Below are 23,968 nucleotides of genomic sequence, written 5' to 3'. Positions count from 1 at the left end.
TTAATTTTTAGACCAAGCTTGCACGCCCAATCCCGTATGGACTCTAAATCATAATTAATCTGAGTAATTAATACGGGAAGATCGTCTATACCAGTAGAAAGAGCACATGATTGGCGCGACAGTATCTCGCCGCGAGATAGACTACCCGTCTTTTACTAACAGTATGAATTCAAGGGGGACAGGTAGTCTATGTCGCGCCAATCATGTGCTAGCCCCGTTAGCCGCTCCATAAATCTGTAGGTCGTCTAGGTAGGGCTATAGGTACAGTCAAGGGTTCCCAAAGTTTCAAAACTATGTGTACGCTCTTACACCTTAGACAATAAAGTCGTTTTCACATATTTTTGAGCCATTTGTCTGGATCGATATTTTTGCCTTCGACTGTACGTTTCGTTTCATAATCGTATACCATTTGTCGGGGCTAGCTCTTAGTTTATTCGGCATAGGTTGCAATCAAAGTTTTATTAAGTTAGCGTGTCAAAGGCAGGTGGCGATATTTCGGCAAACAGCGAGTAACTAGTTTGAACAAGTTACCCGATTGAAACTGGTGTTTAATCTGCGAGTTAGCTGCGTTTTAATATATTAAGAGCTGTGAAGACTCACGGCCCGATTCGAACAATGCTTATAAGAAGTCACAGCGGTACGATATCGATCTATCAGTGTCAGAAGTGACATTTTTTTTGTTCAAGAAATGTCACTTTTGACACTGACAGATTGGTATCGTACCGCTGTGACTTTTTATACTTAAGCATTGTGCGAATCGGACCGTAAGAGTGTGGGATAAATGATGTGTGGGTTTTTTCGTTCAGATCTGAACACTTACGTAGAATTTTACTAATTTACCGGCGAAAATTTGGCAAATGATCAATTCCCACCCGATTTTTCCCCTAAGTAATTTCATTTGGGCCAATCATCTGGCGTAAGTCGTAACCAACGTTTTGCATATTTGCCCAAATGAACAAGGTAATTTTAATCTTGCCAACAAAACTGCGATAAAATGACTGTGCACTCAGCGTACAAAAAAATACTTTTTACGATTTTTTATGTCTTTCCCGGTGAATGGTGTTCCGGACCTTTGGGAGGCATGCGCGGAGCGGAAGCCAACACGTAAAGGCCTTTTCGACACTTTAATGAAATGTAAGGGGTACACCGATTATTTTAGTATTATTATATCTTGATAATGATTAAAATAGTCGTTTTTAGGGTTCCGTACCCAAAGGGTAAAAACGGGACCCTATTACTAAGACTCTACTGTCCGTCTGTCTGTCCGTCTGTCCGTCCGTCTGTCCGTCCGTCTGTCTGTCCGTCTGTATCTCAAGCTCAGGTCCATGAGATACAACCTATACCAGGCTGTTGAAATTTTCACAGATTAAAGAGAATTGAAAATTCATTATTTTCAGGCAACTATTGGCCCATAGATAAATACCTTAAAACTAGCATACATATTAGATATTATAAAATATAATTATCTTAAAAACTAAAAATATACACTATGGCTGCGATGCATTTCGCAATCCCGCTGTGTCAGATTAGGCATAATGCCCCCTCTTAAGCAATTTTGATTATTTCTAGAAACAAATATAAATTGATCCGCTCACCAAATAGTTTTCCAATTCCACAACAGAAAAGTCTTTATTACAATCCCGAACTAAAAGGGTAGTATTACTAATAGTAATCTCCAATTTAGGTCAAAATGAGTATTGGAGCGCACATTTGTTGGACGGATCACAATGGGCCCAATCCTGGCCCCTGATTGATCCGTGTATTTCCTAATCCCGACCGATCCCACCTCAATAACAACGTCATTATGATTCTACAAATGTATAACACAAAGATCTGGGAAACGTGTTTCTTTGCATGGCTAACTGTACTTTGACTGGTTTGATTATTGGGTAGATTTTTGTTTTGTTTTCAAGATTTTTTTTCTCGTCAGATTTCGATAAAATTTGGTGGACAGATAGTCCCATATTCTTTACATATTGTAAGGGTTCACCGGATGCGTGTATGGGGGCATACACGTTATCAGGATGGTCGAGTGTAAGGTTCCAAAATTGTTATCACATGTATGTTCACTTTAGTTCCATGTATACGTTTCATATGCAATTTATTTAAAATACAAAACACTAATTTATATAATAATGTCTAAACGACTTGACAATTAATATAACAATATTAGCGTTGGCGGTAGGTTCGAAAATTGGCGGGTCGTTGCCCACTGGCGGGAAACTTAAAAAATAAAAATAAAACAAGTGGAAGAAAGGTTAATAAGAAAAAACAAAGGAGGATCGAGCGGGATCAATACATCGCGACTTTATCTTATCTTATCAACCAGAGAGCCACTGAAAATATTTACAAAGTCAAACCGAATCGAGTCAGTGCAGCATAAAAAATAGGGGACCCAATAAAATAAAACAAGGTCATTGAATAAACTCTACAACCTTAACTACGGAACAAACGGCACAGTTCCTTCGGGCACAAATAAAAAATAAAACTCTTGTCCGCATTCGGGAGTGTGTGCTAATGAATTCCAGTGTCGGAGCACAAACAGCTACAGTTTCTATTCCCATTGACAACCCTAGGGCAACAGTTTCCCACAGACTAAAAAAGTACGCCAGTAAACAACGATCGTTCTGTAACTTTTCAAGCGCGCGCAAGTAATCCATCTACTCTGTGCCGTTGATACAGGGCTGAGATAACATACTAATCTATGGAGGTAACTTACAGGGATCTTGTTAAACGTGTCTTTTGTAATTTTACTAAAAGGGACTCCAGCACCACATCTATATGTTAATTGTGATTTTGTGTACCTTGCTCGGGCCCGGGTAATGTCACACATGTTGAGAACCATAAGACGTAGCCAAATAGTACCGTGGGCCGTACACTGATTGCTATTACACTGAAATGTACTTTGGGTAAGAGCATTTATGCGTTCATACATTTGGTTAATTTACTATGAATACAAGTAACAGTGAGTATTAAAAAGCCGAGTATTAGTACCTATGCGTGATTTAAATATATTATAAATGTTGACAAACATATTATGATAGGATAAAATGTAAAGAAAGTTAAATCTTTAAAATTTATGTAATTTTTGATTCAGACGCAAAAAAGGTAACATACCAATAAAAAAGCAATAAAGGTAAGGAAGTAAGTTGTTTTTCCAAAGTTCCTAGTGTTTCTGAAAATGCGGTTGGGGAAGGAAAGGCTTTCTGCAAGATTTTTTCATCTTAGAAAATAGGTACGAATAAAAAATAGCCTTTTTAAATACTTTACCAAAACTTAGATTTTGTCCAAAAATTATCAATATCAATAATTTAACTTTAACTTAGTTATCCATATTGAGTAAGTTACTTCGCCAAATCAACTACATTCATACTCAAACAAATTGCTCGCTTTCGTTTCAACTTTTTTCGGTCAAAGTTTAAACTTTCGCAAGTCGAAAAATATTTAACGGCAGAGATTGTGGCGATATTGCTACGATCCATCTCAGCAGATCGGCAGCGTTCAAGCTTGAGATAAATCGTATGTTTCACAAGTTCAAGGTCATAATGATGTATACGATACCTTATATCATTGGTTTAACGTGGAAAACGAATAATATATGTATGCCCTTGATTGTACAGTCGCTTTCAGATATATCGAAGCGGCCAGGGAGCTCACAAATATGTGAACATGACTGCTGACTGTGACGGGTTTCAGATATTTTTGCACCTTGGCCGCTTCGATATATCTGATGGAGATTGTAGTACAGTAAGTGTGCGCTCACCGCTAAAATGTATTTTGCATGAAAAGTAAAAGAAATTCTCGTGTAAATGAATATTATGTACTCTTATGAGAAATAAAGATCTTTAAACCTAATATCGGTGTCAAAAGTGACGTTTCTTCAAACAAAAACGTCACTTTTGACGCTAACATAATATATCCGATCCATATCGTATCTAGACCTATTACTTGACGTAGGTATATTAAAGTTCGAATCAGGCCGCATAAATTCTGTAGCAAGTAGCAACTTAGACTAATTTATTCCGTATTATACAGTCGTTATTCTTTATACTACATTCATCAATTAGGGTTCCCTACCCAAAGGGTAAAAACGGGAAAAACCCTATTACTAAAACTCCGCTGTCCATCTGTCTGTCTGTCACCAGGCTATATCTCATGAACCGTAATAGCTAGACAGTTGAAATTTTCACAGATGATGTATTTCTGTTGCCGCTATAACAACAAATACTAAAAAGTACGGAACCCTAGGTGCGCAAGTCCGACTCGCACTTATTTTAACGTGCACTAACTCCTGTCTAGCTAACGTCAAGCACTACATTACTAGTTAGTTTGAAACTTAACCCTCCCGTGCTTGCTATGCTTTTGGAACTCACTGCAAGGCTTGCGCGCTCAATCATTGTTTATTCACGTGACTCTGTCAACTACAGTAAACTCGGAAACTTCTGAAAGGGTTCTTTATAGAAAACTTTCCAAATAGCCTTTATATTGAGGCTTTTGTGTGGAGAATGTTTAAAGTGTGCTCAGGTGAGTTGAAACAATTACGGAAAGAAGGGATTTAAGTGGAAATGGATAAAAAAATCTAAGGTTCATTTATAATTTACACAGATTTTCAGTGTGGCGAGATGAGCCGTACCTTAACCGATATTAATAATTTTGTAGTTTTTCCATTTTATTTTAATATCGAATAAACTTTATGTATAGTCGCCATCAGATATATATAGCGGCCGAGGTGTTCATACTGTTCATAATATCTGAACGCAAAAAACGGCAAAAAAATCACGTTTGTTTTATGGTAGCCCCACTTAAATATTTATTTTATTCTGTTTTTAGTATTTATTGTTATAGCGGCAACAGAAATACATCATCTGTGAAAATTTCATCTGTCTAGCTATCACGGTTCATGAGATACAAGCCTGGTGACAGACAGATGGACAGACAGACAGACGGACAGACGGACAGTGGTCTTAGTAATAGGGTCCCGTTTGTACCCTTTGGGTACGGAACCCTAATAAAAAACCATCATTCAACGCGAGTGAGTACGTTATGCGGTGTGAACATGACACAGGTTAAACTTACCCTTAATTTTCTCATAGAAAGCGAGTTACATAACCGCGTTAGTTTCCAGTTTCGCGAGCGTGTCGGACAATGCTGAAATGCGGCGTTTTGTGAATCTCCACCGGCTTGAAAAAAGGTCCCTTTATGTACGTCGTGAATGTTTACGTTTAAAATATGCGGAGCCGGGGTTATCTAAGTAAATATTTAACAAAGTTGCTTACAATTTTGCTGTGATACTTTCATGTTTAGATGTTGTGGAGCGTCGAGCTGTTAATTTGGATGATGTTTGTTTGATTTGCATAGACAAATCCAACAATATTATTATACTCAGACATTGAATTTCAGGGGGCAAAAATTAATGACAGGGAGGAAGTTTATACATCAAAAAACTCAATTATCAATGTTTTTATTATTCTTTGTTATTTATTTTAAACTTGATGGCACAAAAAGAAGTAAAAAGTACAAAAGGCGGACTGCCTTCCCATAATATACCTACTAGTGAGTTTTTTTGTAAAAATATAATTTAGTTGAAAGTATAGAAATGAAACAAAATAATTGCTTTTGTCTTCTTTTTTTTTTAAATTATATTAGAAACTTGGTCCAATATCATGTTGGTAAACTCCGGATGTGTTAGAAAGTCAATACGCGAGATCTATTTTAATTTCGTAGGTATAGTTGATTGTTAACCAAGGGATGAAAGGCACTCAATGCTGCCGAGGTATTTTGGCGCTCGAACGCAGTGAGAGCGCCAATATTCCGAGGCAGAAATGATGCCTTTCACCCGAGTTAAACACTCTACTTTTCATTTCGAATACGAGGAAAGTAAAATGCATGTATTTTGTTAAAAACATGGTTAAGTATACATTTTTATAGTATTTCTTGAGGGTACTTTCAATTAACAATTCAGGCAAAAGTATCGTTATTTATGGAATGGAGAGTCAAATGTCAAAATGGAAATTTTATAACAAATCCATTTAAAAACTCAAATTTCAATTGCGTATCGTAAAAAAATTAAAAAATCGTACTTCGAACGTGAAATGCTCTAGTGCAGACACGTATCATTTTCTGCGCACCTTTTAGAACAACAATGACTCTCTTTCAGAGCATGAGAAATGAAAAGGTACTTTTACTGTAGATAAGTCAATATGAAAGTCATAAATAAGAATAAGAATAATTTATTACTTTAACAGAAACATGGTGGACAAAATACAATAAAACAATAAAATTTAAATATTACATGAAAATTAAAATGTGTGTGTGTGTTAAACCCACAAACCTAACTTGAAATTCGCATATTATCTTCCGTGTCGTTGTATGAGAGGGAAACAAACCATTTAACTTCTTTTTAACTTTGTGCAAGGTGCACCCTTTTAGGTCAAAAATTTAACTTCTAGTGCTTACAAAGAATTTAAACCCATCAACGAAATACTTTAGTCTTAGATATTCATGTCGCAAAGGAACTTATCCATAATGCTACTGAAATACGCGAGTCTGCAGAAGTCGGTTCAAGAAAGAATCCGGTGGAGGCAAAGGCCATTAGTATTAATAACGCAAGCGTTCGGTCTCATTAAACTCAGTGGACTAGCGTGTTCCACTTGGCACTGACAGACTTGTTACCTTTTTCATGACCTGTAGGGCTAAGATGGTCGGCTCTTTATCATTTGTCACCATGCCTGTCACTTTCTAACAAATATGTAAGAAAGTGACGCATGGCATGACAGGTGATAAAAATGCGACCATGGGACCGCTGCTGTTTTGTCATTATGCTAGTGCAAAAAAAGCCAAGAAGCGATTGAGGAAAGGTGTTTATCTGGAGCAATGCGTTGTATGCGAATGAGACGGCGACACTGAGACAAAAAACAGAAAAAGGTTGGAAGCATTTGAAATGTGGTGTTGGCGGAGGATGGAAAGGATTAGCTGGACTGCAAGAAATACGAATGAAGAGGTTCTGAGTATGGTAGGAGAAAGGCAATGCTTATTAAATACCATAAGGAATAGGAGAGAGAAGATGTTAGGATACCTGACACCTACGAAACGACAACTTTTTCCTAAACATTCTGGAAGGCAGAATTGAAAGGACGAGAGGCAGTGGAACGCCTAGAATCCCGTCTCAGCCAAGTGAAAAATAATGCATCGTACGAGCAAATCAAAGACTGGCCCAGGAAAGAAAGGATTGGCAATTACTCCACCGACAAGAGCAAAGCTCTTAAGTTATGATGATGATGTATATATGATGTATATAGTTTATATTTATATAAATAAATAAAAATAATCAAATCTTCTGGTGCCAAGTGGAACCAATTGTCAGCGGAGCGGACCCTCGCACCAGTCGAGAGCCATTCTGGAACTTATACCTAGCACTGATATTACTTTGAGCCTGTGATCACTCGCCACTTCGCGGCTTTAAAACGGGATAGAAAATTAATAGAGTGCATTTCTCAATGCAACGTGAAGTTTCTAGAGCTGGTTTTAGAGAAAACTTGTGTTCAGATTTTATCTGAAGTGACTGAGTGCCGTTCTAGTTTAACTAGTTTAAACGTGATATATGTATTTGCAGTGACTAGGGTATATACGTAACATGTTGTATGTAATCTTAAAGGCACGTCTTTTCTACCTATAGTTTTTGCAAGAGAGTTCTGAAAAATTTGTGGAATTACGGATGAACGGACAGACGGACTATGACTACGGAATCCTAAACATGTTCATACCAAAAGCTTCGAATGTAGTATTCATCCAAAACTCCTTTCAACATTCACACCCTCCATTTTTGTCCGTACCTAAGCAATCATTTATAAATGGGTATTAGTGGATCTAAGAGCCATAGAGCTTTGTCGCCGAGTCATTCAAATGGTAATTCTAGGGCCCGGACGGTGCAAGGATGATATATTACAAGCCCAGAATACATTAAACTTTATTTTTATTGCTGTGTGGATAAACTTGAGTATAGGGACATTTTGAATTGAACGTGGATAAGGTTTGTAAATAGGTGTATAGGCTACATAAAATAGTAGAAAATAAATGAATAACTTCCTACGTAACTGTCACATTTTTGACGTAAAATGCTTACCCATGGCAACAATTTAGTATGCATTTTTTTTGGCATGCGAGTTTCATTACATTACGGTATTCATTCGGTCGGCTGGATTGGATGTAACTCGCATGTATACTCGCATGCGAAAATAACGTAAATGTTTTTTTTTAAATTATGTGCTATACTAAAATTGACATTAAATGATAGACATGTCTTGACATAGTCTAACCCCCGAATAAAGGTTTGCCTAGGTTCGGTAACTCATGTATCAATTTCAATTTACGATTCTAAATACAGCGGAAAAGTTTAAACAACCACAAGAATAATTAGAACCCAAAAGACAATGCAAATGCATTCCACAATTTTAGAAAGTCCCCTAATTAAAATCAAACATGTAGATTATTACATTTACCAATTTCGCGGGTAAACAAAACTGAACGAATTTAGCTGGAATTATGGCAAAACGCATTTCGGTTACCATTAAGCTTAGGTAATTATTTGTAGGCGCCCTTTTTCCGTAAAACAACGGGTTGTATAACTGCGGATAATTTTTGTTTTATATGCTCACTGGGGCGATTCGTTCTGAAAAACTCTCTGCAATTGGAAGATGATCATGAGGGCTTTACATATTCAATGGGTTAAGATACATTCATATATGTGGACAAATGTAACCCAATTATACACAGACTATACAGGCACGGCATTATAAAGATTTTTATGTTTAAAACAGAAGCGTAAATATGAACGCAACAAATTCCAGGGATCGTGAGTACGGGAGTATAAAAGTATAGTGTGGTGATAGGTCAAAGGAGTTGTCTTATAAATATGCTCAATCTTACAGTTGATGATCTGTTTCCTATTGGTTTTCAGGTAGGGCTTATGGTATTGTTAGGCACAGTAAAACCTCCCAACTACAGTCCTGTACCTTTTTTTTTGGGGAGCCATTGAGCCATATGTGGGACTCCCTCCTGCAGCCATCCTGTCCTAAAGAGAGGAGGAGAGAAGGTATACCCACTAAAAGCCATGCACTCCGGCGTCACCCGTCTTACCGTTTTGAAGGAGCCATGGGATGCCTGAGATTCTACCGTGACTCCTTCCGTCGGCCCTGGGTTATCTTGCGCCAGAGTACCCACACCGATGGAAAGGAGAGTCAGGGACGCTGGACCCTCCGCCAACTACAGTCCAGTACCTACTACAACTACAACTATGTCCAGTACCACATGTTTAATCCGTAATTAAGTATAATTATAAATGTTCTGTTTTATTTGTCTGGTTTATTTTTTCCATTTGTACGATTTTCAAATAATAGTAACACCTGAACGATGAGATTCGAGATAATTTTTTACCATAGTTGGGAGCTTTAGGACAATTATAAAGAAAATCTATTTTCTCCAAACCAAATTATCAATCACCGAAGCAGCAATGGGTTTCAGTGCAAATAAATAGGATGGTCATGGACTGAACGCCGTACAAATGCGTCTATTCTCGACGAACTTAACATTACAACGAGGCTTTCCACTGTTTGCTCCCAACGTGTACTTGATTTCTTCGGTCATCTGAGCAGGACAGGGCCAGATAGCCTGGAAAGGCTCATAATTACTGGCCGCATGGCAAGGAAGCGTAGGGATGGACGTATGGCCACGCGTTGGGCGGACAGAATAACATCAGTGACAAACGCCACACTGCAGGCTAGCATGCACTGGGCCCAAGACAGAGCGGCCTGGAGAGCACTGGTGAAGAGTGTCCACACTCGTCACGTCCCTCAGCCATGAGGTTACGACAAAGAAGAAGTAGAAGAGAAATAGGATTAGGTTTAACAAAGTAATTACTAGTAAAATAAGTATAAGTACAAAAGTCTGATACCAGAGGCAATTTATTTCGGAGGATTTGGAAGATACGAAATAAAGAAAATCTAAAATGAGTATACTTACGTAGAACACGGAAATGTGCTAGATGCGCAACTTTCTTGTTTTGTTAAAGATGGATCCATTGTTAATTTGTATTGAAATGAAAGTAATTTCACGTCTTGATTGTCTGGAGAATATAAACGTATGCTAGATGGTCAGAGATTCGAAGCAAACCGAGTTGAATGATTTGTAAATTTCAAGTTATTTAAACATGAACAAAAAATGTTACAAATATTTGTAAAGAATGTACTTAATTATTCATTTGTATAAAGTTTACAATTAACGTACGTTATTTATATCAAAACAATGCTAATTATAGTGTTTGTGGCTTTTTTGTCGTATAAAGCCACGGAACATACGCTAATACGCGTGGTCCGACACGCACTGGGCCAGTTTTTTTTAAAATAGTAATTCACTGTAATCTTGCACCTTCATATTAGGTATTTCTCATCAAGGGTTTAATTTATTTCAGTTATTTTATTTATTGTTTTATTGTTTATATTAGTTAACAAAAATGTGTACAATTAAATGCCACTTTGAATATAAGTAATTACAACAAAATAAAGGTGTTATTAATTTAGTCATTTATTTATTGCAACCATAGTGTAATATAACCATTTTAATAACTAGGTACATTCAGAGTCATATGGGCCCTGGCAGGGCATTGCAATGTCATACATATTTTTATTTACAATAATCGCAATCGTTAACTATTCTATTCTTAATTGTTTTTTTTTAAGTCGAATGTCGACAACAAAACCAGTATCTCATTACGGTCCCAATTCACCGGACGCCCCAAAAGGGCCTCCTTTTCTTCAAGTATTGGAACAGACATGTCAAGGAGATAGATGGAACAAGGGTTCCATTTATCTCCCAAGACCGCAAAAACGGTGATCGATGCGTGCTGTTTATAAACACCTGTTTACAACTTTGTTTTACGGGAATCTAGGGGCACGGCAGTGCCCCGCCAAGACGAGCAAAGCGTAGCGCAAATGGCACGACCTACCTTTTCTCGAAGCGCTTCGTCGTTTTTTTGAACCCTCATAACTTGGGTTTGGATTATACCAGATAAACAAAATTCTTGAGATATGATGATTGTCAATAGTGGACTTATTAAGCATACAAATTTTTAATTGCATAGCTCTTATACTTTAGATTTAATTCATATAAAAAAAAAAAACTATTTTGTCACTGACTAACTCACTCACTCACTGATGATCATCAAAACCTTTAGGGTACTTACCGAAGTCCTAGGAAGCTGAAATTTGGTATGTAAGATAGCTGTAGTCTCAGTACACAAACAACAAAAAATTCAAAACTTGAAATTTTTAGCCTCTAAGGGGATGAAAAGGGGGGTGGAATTTTGTATGGAGAATCTATAACCACTGCACTGAACCGATTTAGTTGAAATTTGGTATGTACTTAGATAGTTTTTGTTATGGGGAAGGATATAGAATAGTTTCCAACCCCAAAGTCACCCGGTAAGGGTGAAAAAGGAGTGGAAAAAGGCGTTAGGAGTTGAAATTTGTAAGGGAAATCAGCAGTAAAAAGCAGATTGTATAAAAGATGCCCCAAGATACTTATTTAATAGTAAATTAAGCCCAACCCTTTAAATTAGGAGATGGAAGATTGTCATAAGCAACTTACAAAAAGAAGTGAAAGCCCACCAGAAACATTTTCATGTCAAATGTTGCCAAGACGAAATCATAAGGCTCGCACGGTCAAAAAGTTATCAGATTTCTTGTACAGCCAAGCTTCTAACTCTACAAGCCCTACCTTCACAAACTCTACACCTTAGTTAAATATGCGACTTGGCCGTTTGGTTACTACAAGAACTATTGTATAATAAAAATTAATGAATAGTAAATAATTTTTTACCCTTACGCCCATGTGGTAGCGAAACGGCCAAGCCACATATTTTGACTAAAGTGTAGAGTTGGTGAAGTTAGAGCTTGTAGAATTAGAAGTTTGGTTCTACAAGAGATCTGATAACTTTTTGACAGTGCGAGCCTTATGGTTTCGTCTTGGCAACATTTTACATGAAAATGTTTTTGGTGGGATAGATGTGTTTCTGATGAGGATTATCTAATGGTAGCTGTTAGGAAAGATTGAAGAGATTATGGAGTGCCTTTCGTTATGGGTTTTCTCGCGGATTTGTCTTTTACTCGTCTTTTTTGAGTGCTATTTGCTATCGCGATTTGCTAATCATTACCATGCTATTATAATTTATATTATAGTAAATTAAATTTTAGTAAAAGAAAAATGTAAATTGTAATCTTCAATCCAAATGGATACCTACATTAAAAGAATTTGAAGTTTCTAAAGTCAAATAAATAATACCCAAGTATAATAAGGCACCTACACATATCGCGCATAACTATAGTGACTAATGGCGTTATCCATAAACGCGTTTCTGGCCTGAATTAGCTATGAATCGTTTGTCTTTATCTGTCATTTTGACTTAAGTATTTGTAAGAAAGTGATAAAACATAATTTAACTAAATCAGGCCCGTAAAGTTTTATGAATAAGGGGGTAAAAATACGCAAGTATAACAAACCAAAATGGATAAGATAATATTCTTCCATTACTTATATAACGCCTGATGGTAAGCAATGACCGGTGTCCATGGATACCTGCAATACCAGGGTTGCAAGTGCGCTGCCGGCCTTTAAGATAGGACGCTCTTTTCTTGAAGGTTTGAAGGTCATATACATCTGAGACGTTAGTGACGATCTCACTCTCGCAATACCTACACCAACTTTCACACATTACCTTTTTATACCGTAAATTACATTGTGGCCAAAGTTGGCAGTGGGCAAAGTTACGAACTAAATTCATAACGCGCCGTCATTGCCGGACGAGAGGTGGAATTCCAAATGCTTACCGTACATGGTGAGTCGATTGATCAGGGGTGACTATTTCTATACATTACTTAAGTTTCGATATATAGAAATATAAGTAAGAAAAGTTGCTCGAAATGTTGTTTTGTAAATTGATTGTACCTAAATATTAGTGTTTATTTTATTTTATTATTAAAAAAAAGGGCTCCATACATCAGTTTCTTAACAAAACGCGAGTTATTTTCATAGTCGACATCTAGCGTTAAGTAGTTACTTTATCAGTACTGCTAGTAGTGCTAGTTGACAATAGATGTCGCGACGAACGAAAAATCTAATGCTCAAAAATTTTCAGCTAATATTATAACCGGATTAACCGGAACTCTATTTTCAACTCCTGCTTGTAATATTAGTTGCCAATTGTTTTAGCTATACATTTTTCATCAGTAGCGACACACGTGACAACAGTTGTAACAGATCTCTCAGTAGTATATACAAGTAGTTATAGACGCGCCACCGAGCGACCGGGGATAAGAGAGAATATTCATATAAAATTTGGGCAGCATAGGATTTTTTCTCTTTCACTCTTATAAATTACGGTATTTCGCCATCGCCTCCTACCTATGATGCCACCCGGTCGGTGATAAGGACAAGGCATGGCACTATTTTCTCTTTCCTCTTATAGGAATCGCAATAAGACAATCTTTCTCTATCAAGGAATGTCAGGCCCTTGCTCGACTCTTCGGCGCTCATAATGGTACAACAACTTGTCTAATGAAGTTGTGAGACAACTTGGTGAACCATGTGTGCGAAACTTGTATTTTTTCTAACAGTTTCTGAGCTTCCAGTATTAGAGCTATTGTGCGTAACGGGGAAAAAAGTTGTAAACGTGTTTTTTCCTGCTCAACCAATAATTGCGGAGTAGAAATTTTATACAGTATATGTATGTAGAATAGGTAAAAGTACCACCAACCATACATTAAATATATCTTAAAAACGAAACTCATTTATGAGTAGCCAAAAATAATTTGGAGTAATTTAAAATATGGAGTACAAAAAGTTGATTGAAGTAGCATGACAATTACGAACGGTTCCGAAAAAATACGAAGGAAAACGACTATACACTACATCCATAGTTATAAAGCCTGTCCATAATAGGCCATTGACTTAGCCAATTTAGTAGAGCGTGGTACATTTCTAACAAACTGTATGTTTTTTGTCCCCTGGTTAACAGGTTAGAATAATAATATATAATAATAAATACATAACACTGGTTGTAAACCCTTTCATTATTAACTTTTGCCCTGTAATTTTAACTTTAAAACATAAAATCAACAGATTTTTAACTGCCCTGGGTGAGACTTGAACTCAAGGCCTCTGAATCGATACTCCAGGGCTCTGCCAACTGAGCCACCAAGACCTCATCCATAGTCAGCAAATCTTCCTACTGTATAGGTCTAAGGGACCCTAGCGACATCTACCACTTTAAAAATTCTAAGCTGCATAAGTTCGCAGACGTTTCTGCTGTGCTGCAATAATGATCAACAAACCCGTAACGAACAAAATTAAGAGTTTAATTTTGAACAAGTTCATGATTTGCTGTTGAATGTTTTCATGGTTCTTCATAATGAGATTTCTTTGAGGCCAATTAGAACTTGCATTCCGATATCAAAATAATGTAATTTTGTTATCATTTTCACGCGCATTTCGCCCGTTCTTGTATTAATAATCATAATCATTTATTTGTTGCAAACTATGGTATTACAGATGTTCTTAAAATTAAATAAGTACAGTCATGGCCCCTAGGGCGTGGTAACATGTTTATACATACATATACACATTTTTCTATGGCACTTGTCTTATTCATATAAGATAGATGAAGAAGATTTAAATAGGTAGCATATGCAGAATTTCAGAATTGGTCTAAATAAATGAAGCCATTCGTAAATTTCGATTTTCGATTTCCGTAACAACTATAGGACAGAATAAATAATAGTACTTGGTACAGAAGGTTCACTCTCTAACAAAACGCGTCTATTACGACAGATATGACAGCTAGGTGGCGCAAGCGCGAGCAGGCGTCCATTCCGTAGCGGTGCGCGGCTACTACTATGGCTAGACACCAAAATTGGTGTGGGCCGCATGTACTTGTAGCGACGCGACGAAATCGCGGAGTGAACCACGCCTAGTTATAGGCCAATCAAATTAGATCAAAAAATAGCGTTTCAGGGAATTAATTCCCAGCAAGCTGGAAATCCTTCTAATATTTGACTCGAGCCAGACGTACGAATGATAACAAAACGACATCATTTTGATATAGGAATTGTTAGTTCGAATTGGCATCTTAATCTTTCCAAATGACAAAGTAAGTTAAGGTAATTTAAAGCGAAAGCTCCAGAACTAACCCGAACTTGGGGGCGGAAAAGTTTAGCCATTATCGGGATCAGCTGATACTTATTGAAAATAGCTATAAATAATTGTATTTTGTTTTGAAAACAGAAATACAAAAGTCACAAATGATGGTCAAAGTCTGGCACCCGCATTACAGATAAATACTCACGTATGTAGCACAGTATTGTTTCCGTTTTAAAACAAGAGCTGTACTGAACTGTACTGTACTGTAAAAAGTACAAAAATAATACAGCATAAATAGCCTTTACTGCGTACCTTAACTATCATACCTACTTTGTGGCCTCTGATAATAATTTACCTTTCGAAGAGTAATAAAAAAGTTTACCCCATAAATTACAAATCTTCTATTAAAAACAAGAACGCTTAAAATTTAAAAAGCGAAAAAAAATTAAAATAATGTCCCATTATGTTCCGTGAGCCTACAAAGCTGCGGTCGCATAAAATATTAATAAAAAACTTTACTTTTGGGAACTCTAACAAAGATGTGATAAAATACGATGAACTCCGAGACAAAGAGGCAATTTCAACAGTTTTCTTTTTAAACATAAATCATTTATTCATATAAAAGATATATACAGTGGTAGGTACTACTAAACTAAATAAACAACTAGCTTGAATCTAATATGGTGCATTCCACGAGAGTATCCCTTACGAAACGCCGTTCTTCTAATAGTTCTGAAAAGGCTGAGAAAATTATATTGGGTATGGTAATCTTTCATGACTTTGCTAACAAATTGGCAGTATATTCTCGATCTTTACGGATTTGATTGAATAAGCTGCCATACAAGGCAAAAGCATTTGGTAAGGGGCATTCCATCCATCATTCATCCAGCATCCTTGGATGCTGGCGGCATTTTCTCGTTGTATCGCAATGCTGATACGTTCTACGAGAAGAAAGGCTTATAAAAATCGTTTCAGTAAATTCATACTATAAGGTTTTCTTGTCGTGATACGACTTCGCACTGATTGGTGTGGGCGATAAAATTAGTGCAGCTAAAATTGTCTGTCGGCACTTACAAAACCCATAATATTTCTGCACCTGTCTAGGAAAAATAAGATTCAAACAAGCACTTGAACAGAAAATTTCAAGAGGAAATCAAAAGCCAAGTATTGAAACGATACCCCTTCCATTTCCTATGTATAGGTCTACAACTTCGCTCGGATGGTTAGTAAAGAAGATACTTCTACACCTACCTACCTACTAGATGATTATCTAGTAGAAGGTAGGTGAGTTTTGAGACTAACACAAGTTTACATCTATTAAAGATAAGACCGTACAAGCTCCAATTCTTGCGTTTGTTCACATACTCTACCTACGCGAAGGTCGCGCGGTACTAGTCGGTAGAGCAGAAGGAGTGAATATCTTCCTTTCTTACTGTGTCTGGGCGACGTATGTACCGTTCCTATGTAAATATAAAAATATAGATTTCTTGCCCTATGACGGTCTTCGTTACAATAAATTTTATATGTCTGACTGATCTTATATAATTAATCATAACAGTGGCGTATCCTGAACTAATCTAGCCGGGGGCGAAGTCGCATCTGCGAGGCCCTTTTCTTACAGTGTGTTTTAGTGCGAGGCCGTAGGCCAGGGCCAACTTCGTCCACGCCTAGCTACGCCACTGAATCATAACATAATACAAATTAGCTTCATACAGCCAAGCCTCAACCGCCTCAGTTAAACAGTAGACTTATAGTAGACTATAAAATCGGTCGTCGCTCCACTACTTTATCGGCGATAAAATTATATTAGCACACGGTGTACGAGCTACCGCTACGTGCTGCGACTTTCTACGTGGTTTGATGCCCTTATTAAGTTTTGGTGATACTTAAAGGATTTTAAGTGCTATTTGTAGCCCATTTTCCCTAAAAATAAAATGGAAAATTATTCGAATAAATATTTCGTTTTGAGGATATTATTATAGTTTATTATGATAGTTTTATTCATTTGGTAAATAAAATAAATATATAAATAGGCATACAATAAAAATTAAACATACCCACAATAACCTAACTTATAATTAATACGCTAATCTATTATAAAAACTTAATTGTTTATAAATGAAATTTAAGTCTAAAGAATTGTAAATATTTACTTAAATAAAATAAAATAAAATAAAACTATTATAACTAAACCTACCTCAAAAAATATAAATAAACTAAAACCTACTTCGAGCCTTGGCGAGGTCACCATCACGCAGCAGACAGCATTCCCGCGCTGTATCGCGATGGCAAGTAGAAATTAATATACTTAAAACCTAATATTAAAGCTGCATAAAAATGCAAATCTCGCTCGACATTCAAAGCTTTTATTTTCATGAGCTTGCATTTTGAGTGCTGGCGCATCTCACGATATGCGGCGCATTTACAATACATTATGCAACACTGTGTTGAAATTCTAATATAATTAATTAATACAAACTGATTATATTTATAGAAGCATCAAAGAACCGATATTTTTATTCCAGAATTATAAAACCCTGGTGCTTGGTACATATTATGAAACTGTATCTTGATGAAAATAACATGATTATACATATTGCCAAAACTTTAAACGTATTGTTAAAATTGACTTACTTTGTTAACACATCTTCAATTTTTAACTGAGCCGCCTGAGCTGCCTTTCGGCCCTCCCCTTCCCTTTTTGGGGGTAGCTAAGACTTAATCTCTTGGCTGATCTAATGATCAGCTTAGTATAAACCAAGGTACAGTCGCCATCAAATATATCGGAGCGGCCGAGGTGCTCAAAAATATCTGAACACGCACTCGCTGAATATCTGAACGCCTTGACAATAGAGGCGTGTTCAGATATTTGTGAGTGCCTTAGCCGCTCTAATATATCTGATGGCAACTGTACAATCGTACCAAGTGGCGTCGCCTGAGACAAAAGCGCATACCGCTTCATACATTTTTGTACTTACTTTTACTACTTTATTTAGGATATATATATATAATTCGGTTGTTTGTGTCCTTATTACATCCTGACCGAATTTATATTCATCTTTTTGCATTTTTTCAACAACGATTGTTTCTGCTCTATACAGCACTAATGGGGTTTCAATCCACTATTTGGACCACCACACACATTGAAAGAAATTAATCGATTACAACAGAAAACGGAATCGTGGACTCGAAATTCTTGGTCAAATCTATTGACAGTCAGCCAATATTTCGGAGGTTTACCCTCAGGCTAGGGTTTTTATTGACATTTATTCGAGCAAATAGTAACGTTTTACCTTTATTTATCAATGGACTTGTCATCTGGATGCCAATGAAATTATACCTTTATTGCATTACTACTATTACTTACGTTATACATTACTACTATTAATAGTAATGATTGATAAAAACTACCTATAGTTTCAAAATATTTAGATCAGTACGGTTTTACTCACTATTATTTTGGCGACGCACAACCGCCGCGGACACTCGTGCCTGAGGAAGGATTCCGAAAGAATCCGAAACATGTCGCCAAAAGCGACTAAAAATAATAGTGAGTAAAACCGTACTGATCTAAATATTTTGAAATATGTCTCACGATAGTTTAAGTTCGATTACCTATAGTTTGTCAAAGGACTGTCTCATTTCAAACATAGACAGAGGTAATCTCACAATCTTTGTCTTAAACTAGTACTAGCACCCAAAAGAAAAGGATGAGTATAGTTTTTTTTGTTCTTATTTACTGCTAATTTGGGTTGACCAACTATGTGTCCTTCCTCGGGCCTGAAATTATCTCAATACGCGATTTCATCTAAATCGATTCAGTGGTTTAAGAGTGAAGAGGTGACAGACAGAATTATTTTTGCATTTTTTAATATTATAAAATTAATATTGTATTATTTTATGTTTTTATCCATTACGAAACAATTAAATAGTATTGCGGATATTTTAGGTCCGTGCGCGGAGCCGATGTCAAAGCCCTTTTCATACCTACTTTAATTAATTATTGTTAATTGTAATGTAATAATGATGTGTTGCCTGAATAAATATTATTCTATTCTATTCTATTATATTCTATTCTATTCTATTCTATTCTATTCTAAATGTAATGTAATAGAAAAGTATGATTTCCTACCTATCAGTAGTTATTATAACTTAACTGTAAGAACTTATTGGTAACTATACATATGGAGTGTAAACCGAAAGAGCACGCGTGAAATGGAGCGTGTAGCGAGATAAGTGGGACATCCAACATGACAGACGCTTTTGCTCATGGGCGAGATTTTTTATTTAAAATATTGTGTGATCACGTCCGTAGAGTAACTTCATACAAAAAGGTTTACTAAATATCTTGCTAGATGGCGCTGAACCGGCCTCGTCGATTCGTCATCTCACTAACGAAATTTTTATCGAGATTTTATATAAAGGCGGGCATTAACGTTGTTCCGTAGAGGAACAGATTAGTATTCAGTATCATTAGATAATAAATTTTTATGCATATTTAAATAGGTAGCTAGACATTTTTGAGCTGGCAACTAAATTTATCTCAAAGCCTTTCTTCCAGCGCGACCTATTACCGCGCCACGACAGTAGAACAAAATATTACTTTTATATTCTGTGACATTTCAGAAAAGTCTGTTAGTTGAGGATTATTTTTGCCTGATTAGGTGCTAACAAATGAAAGCTTTTTATCCTGTTTTTACATTTCAAAGTAGGTTTTTTTGTTACCAATAGCTAATCTTATGCTTCATTTAATTATTTACGTTTCAAAGACAACAAATGTGAAAATTTACAAATGTGCATACATTCAAATTATTGAACTTTTAATTATTTGTTTCAAAGATAAGTGTTTAACGATAATAACGAAAATTGGACCACGTTAAATGGTGAAAGACTTGAATATCTGTACATATTTAATGTAAATCTTCGGTAATGGCGTCATTAATATTAAAACCGGCTGACAGGCTTGGCTTTAAGTCCCATTTCCCATGTAGGTATCGGTACAGATCCTTGTTGTAGTAAATTTGTATCTTAAAAATATTAATAAGAAAAGGACTTAAAAAAATGTATTAATAAATGTTACTAAAAACCATGTCCATTCCAATGCCATGGAAAAACCGTTACGGACACTAGAAAAGCCGACGAAAAGATACGATATCGGTCCGACCTCGAACCGGCGAAGCGTGCGTGTAGCGGAGCGTAGCGCGTGATAAGTGGAACTCCCGCAGGCCGGGTATTTTTACGCTCGATCATGCTTTACCTAACCGCTGAATAGATAGATTAATTGTTTTTTTTTAATGACCCTCAATAAAGTAAGGCTGGGTATTTTTACGTTCGATCATTTATTTATTTATTGATAATAACGATACAGCTATCATAACAGTCCGCTATCATGCTTTACCTAACCACTTAATAGATAGATAGATAGATAGAACTAGTGTAACTAGTTTAATTATTCGGTGTATTGGCCTATGCTGTGATGCCGTGTAAATATAAATAAAATAAATAGATTAATTGTATTTTCATCACACTCGCTCAGTAAATGTGGAATTGCACGCAGGTTTAACTGAAACTTTAGAAAAAGCGTTTTCTCTAGGGAGTTATGAAGCTTCTAGTATTATAATTAACAGTTTTTTGTCTTTATACTTCATGTTTGTATCGCAAGTGTGATGAAAAAACTTGTGTGTCCTACGTGGGCGGTCTCGTTGCGAACGCGTACGCCGTGGGCTCGTCGCGCCGCGCCGCTTCTAGAATTAATATCTAAGTATATATTTAAAAACGGTATATTTCAAAAATCACAAACCCAAATAATAAGCACTTCGTACAAGCAACACTTACAAAGATGGCTTTGTAAGTGTAAGATGGCTTTGATGGGAAGGCAGTGTCGGCGAACGGTTCCGATATAATTTGTGAGCTGACGGGATGAAATGTCGCAAGTTTTAAGCGGAAGCGGTCATATATTTTGTTTTATTTATTTAAATGTTGATTTGACAACAAGGCCCATATTACAAATACCTATTTATTTATTTATTTATCGTATGGCAATAAACTCACTTCTTAACACTATTATACTCTTAACATCAAAATTTACAATTCCGCAGATACATACTTGCGTTTTTTGTCAGGTATTTAAAATCGTCAACTGGGCCATTATCAATGCTAGCCGAAAGTTAATTGCAATTAACCATTAACCAGTACAAATTGAGCAACATTTTACATGAAAATGTTTTTGGCGGAATTTAACTTATTTTTGTAAGTTGCTTATTTTTGTAAGTTCTTCTATCCCCTAATTGAAAAGGTTGGAGGTAATTTACTATTAAAAATCCTGAAATACGTATCCAGTATCAGGAGTAGCTGGAGGCATCTTTTTCACAATCTGCTATTTACTGATTCCTCATACAACGCTCGTTTCCACCCCCTTACGGGGTGATTTTGGGCTTGAGAACTATTCTATAATATCCTTCCCCATAACAAAAACTATCTACATACCAAATTTCGACTAAATCGGTTCAGCGGTTATCAATTCCCCATACAAAATTTTATTTTATGTCGCACTATATGTAGCTCAGGCACAGTCAGAAAGGAAGATCTTCACTACTTCTGCTTTACCAACCTTCTGTAATTCGACGTTGAGTACAAACGCGAGAGCTAAAAGCAACGAAAAAGTTTTAGACTGTCTTCCCTCACAGATGGTCTTTACCACATTGACCGTGACCTTGAAATAACCGTGACGTTAATATTGAAATATTTTATTCCGCTGGCTCCTCTCTCTCGCCAGCAAAATGCGACGCCCTAGCGCGGGAATGTGAATTATTTATTATCGAGGATTGTACATGCGGCAGGTGATCCGAATTTTATTTCCGTTACATCCGAAAAGAGGCGATATTCTTCCAAAATAACTGGTAATTGTGATTTGTCGGTAACGTTATATTGTGATAGGTTTTTAGTATGGGACCTCAAGGGTTTTAAGACCTGTATTATTTTTACTAAATAATGTTCAAGCTCAAGCCCAGAAATAACTTATTTTGCCTCGTGAAGAAACTTTAACTATGAAAAATGGCATTCTTCGTTATTTATTACCTTTGTTAGGACCAGTATTTATTAGACCATCTTTCTGCATATTTTCTTTGCAAACTCTCTTTCTTGATAAAATGAGTATTTTTACGTTTCCTACAGCAATTCATCGGCTAAATCACTGCAGTAATTTTTGGTAATCGGCGTAATGTCACGCTGCAATAATACTGCAGCATTCATGCTGATGTAGCCTGAATTTGAACGGCACCTTTATATTATCAATTACTTAAACTGGAGAGAAGATGGCAGTTTTAGACTCCGCAAAAACGTCGAGATTGAAGATCTTGTGGCTGCACCCAATAATATAAGCGAGACAAAAGCTCACCGTCTCCGCTGGTTCGGCCACGTTTTGTTTTGAGAATAGAGGAGGATCGCGGCGTTAAAAGGGCATACTTATTTGGGACGCCCGGTGGGGCGCAGATGGCGCGCTGTTCTTCATGCCGATACTTAACTGGCGGGAGATGACACAGGATCGAGACGGCTGGCGTGTACTCATACTCAAGACTCATTTTGGGTCGCTGCGCCATTAAGTAGTAATAGTAAACTTGTGACGGAAACCAAATTGCACAAAAGCTTACCACGTTTTGAATCCAACTCACACTGTACATTGGAATGACTGTAACTGGTTGTAAATGGTTTGTATGCAGTGTTACTAACTTGTAACGAGTTGCTGTCGTACATACGTTAACTTCACGAGGATTTAGTGCCGCGAAAATAGTGGTTTGCAAACATTATAGTTGCATAGGTACGAGTATTAAAATTTACCCTCTATGATTTACCCTCTAGCTGTATGGGCTTTAAACCAAACTCTGTTCCTGAATAATAAAATGATGTGACTAATAAATAAAAATACATCTTTTATTTAACATTGCTTTCGTTTAACAGTTTAAGTAACAATAGTACAATCATAAAATAAAACACAAAACCATTACTATATATATTCTCTATATCTATTAAATCTAATCTAAATAAAACGCTGAACTAGGTAGGCATAATATATGAATCATATTAGATAAGGTCGTCGAGGTAAATACAGCTATGGGGTTATTGCGTCTATTTAATTTATTTTTTAAACAACGTGAATTACAAGGCCTAAGTCCAGCAGTGGACGTCTTTTGGCTGAGCTGGTGAATTACAAGAGCTCCGTAAAGAAAAAGAACGTGAGTTATTAGCGCAGAGACTCGTAACGAGTTGAGTTCTTCAAATTTAGCATAAAAAATTCCTACCAACACTAGCAAAAGTTCCTTTTCCTGTAGCGCCCCGGGAATGATACAATAATCCTTTCATCGTCAGATTTTACGTAATACCCATCTATGTATCTTTGCTTCTCTCCATCCAACTCCAGAGGTGTCGCATGCGCATTGCCAATTAAAAAAACTATACTATAAGCACTATAATTTTTTTTTTTTTTTATTACTTAGATAGAATTTAGACTCAAAAGACTCGAGTTACTACCAACACTAAGTACCTTTTTCCGTAGCGCGCCGGGAATGGCACAATAATCCTTTAATCGTTAGACTTTACGTAATACCCCATTATCTTCGCTTCCCTCCATCCAGTGGCAATACGCCTTCAATTATTTCCCATGAGTTATTTATTGGCAGACGTTAAAAGGTTGGAGATGGAAAGAGGGAGTATGTTTAACGCAGCGTACTACGTAAGCGAACAACACGCGAACGCGAAGCGATGCGGCGCGGGGTGAATCTATCCT

At 36.6% G+C, this 23,968-nt stretch overlaps 1 long non-coding RNA gene across 2 annotated transcripts in view; it reads right to left on the bottom strand.

Annotated features, from left to right (window-relative positions):
• The window catches only part of LOC134745964 (uncharacterized), a 123,942-nt gene that overhangs the window by 62,570 nt on the left and 37,404 nt on the right, over window positions 1–23,968 (bottom strand). Inside the window, exon 1 of one of the 2 annotated variants that reach the window (XR_010128210.1) lies at window positions 13,200–13,230. The exons of the other annotated variant lie outside the window; for it this stretch is intronic. This is a non-coding gene — a long non-coding RNA (uncharacterized LOC134745964). Of the gene's footprint in view, window positions 1–13,199; window positions 13,231–23,968 lie in introns of those variants that run through there. 2 annotated transcript variants of the gene reach the window in all.

Source organism: Cydia strobilella, chromosome 12, assembly GCF_947568885.1.
Source record: "Cydia strobilella chromosome 12, ilCydStro3.1, whole genome shotgun sequence".
In the NCBI taxonomy this organism is placed as follows: Eukaryota; Metazoa; Arthropoda; class Insecta; order Lepidoptera; family Tortricidae; genus Cydia; species Cydia strobilella.
Note: the sequence above shows the minus strand (reverse complement) of the source record. Positions and strands in the feature narration are given on the sequence as shown.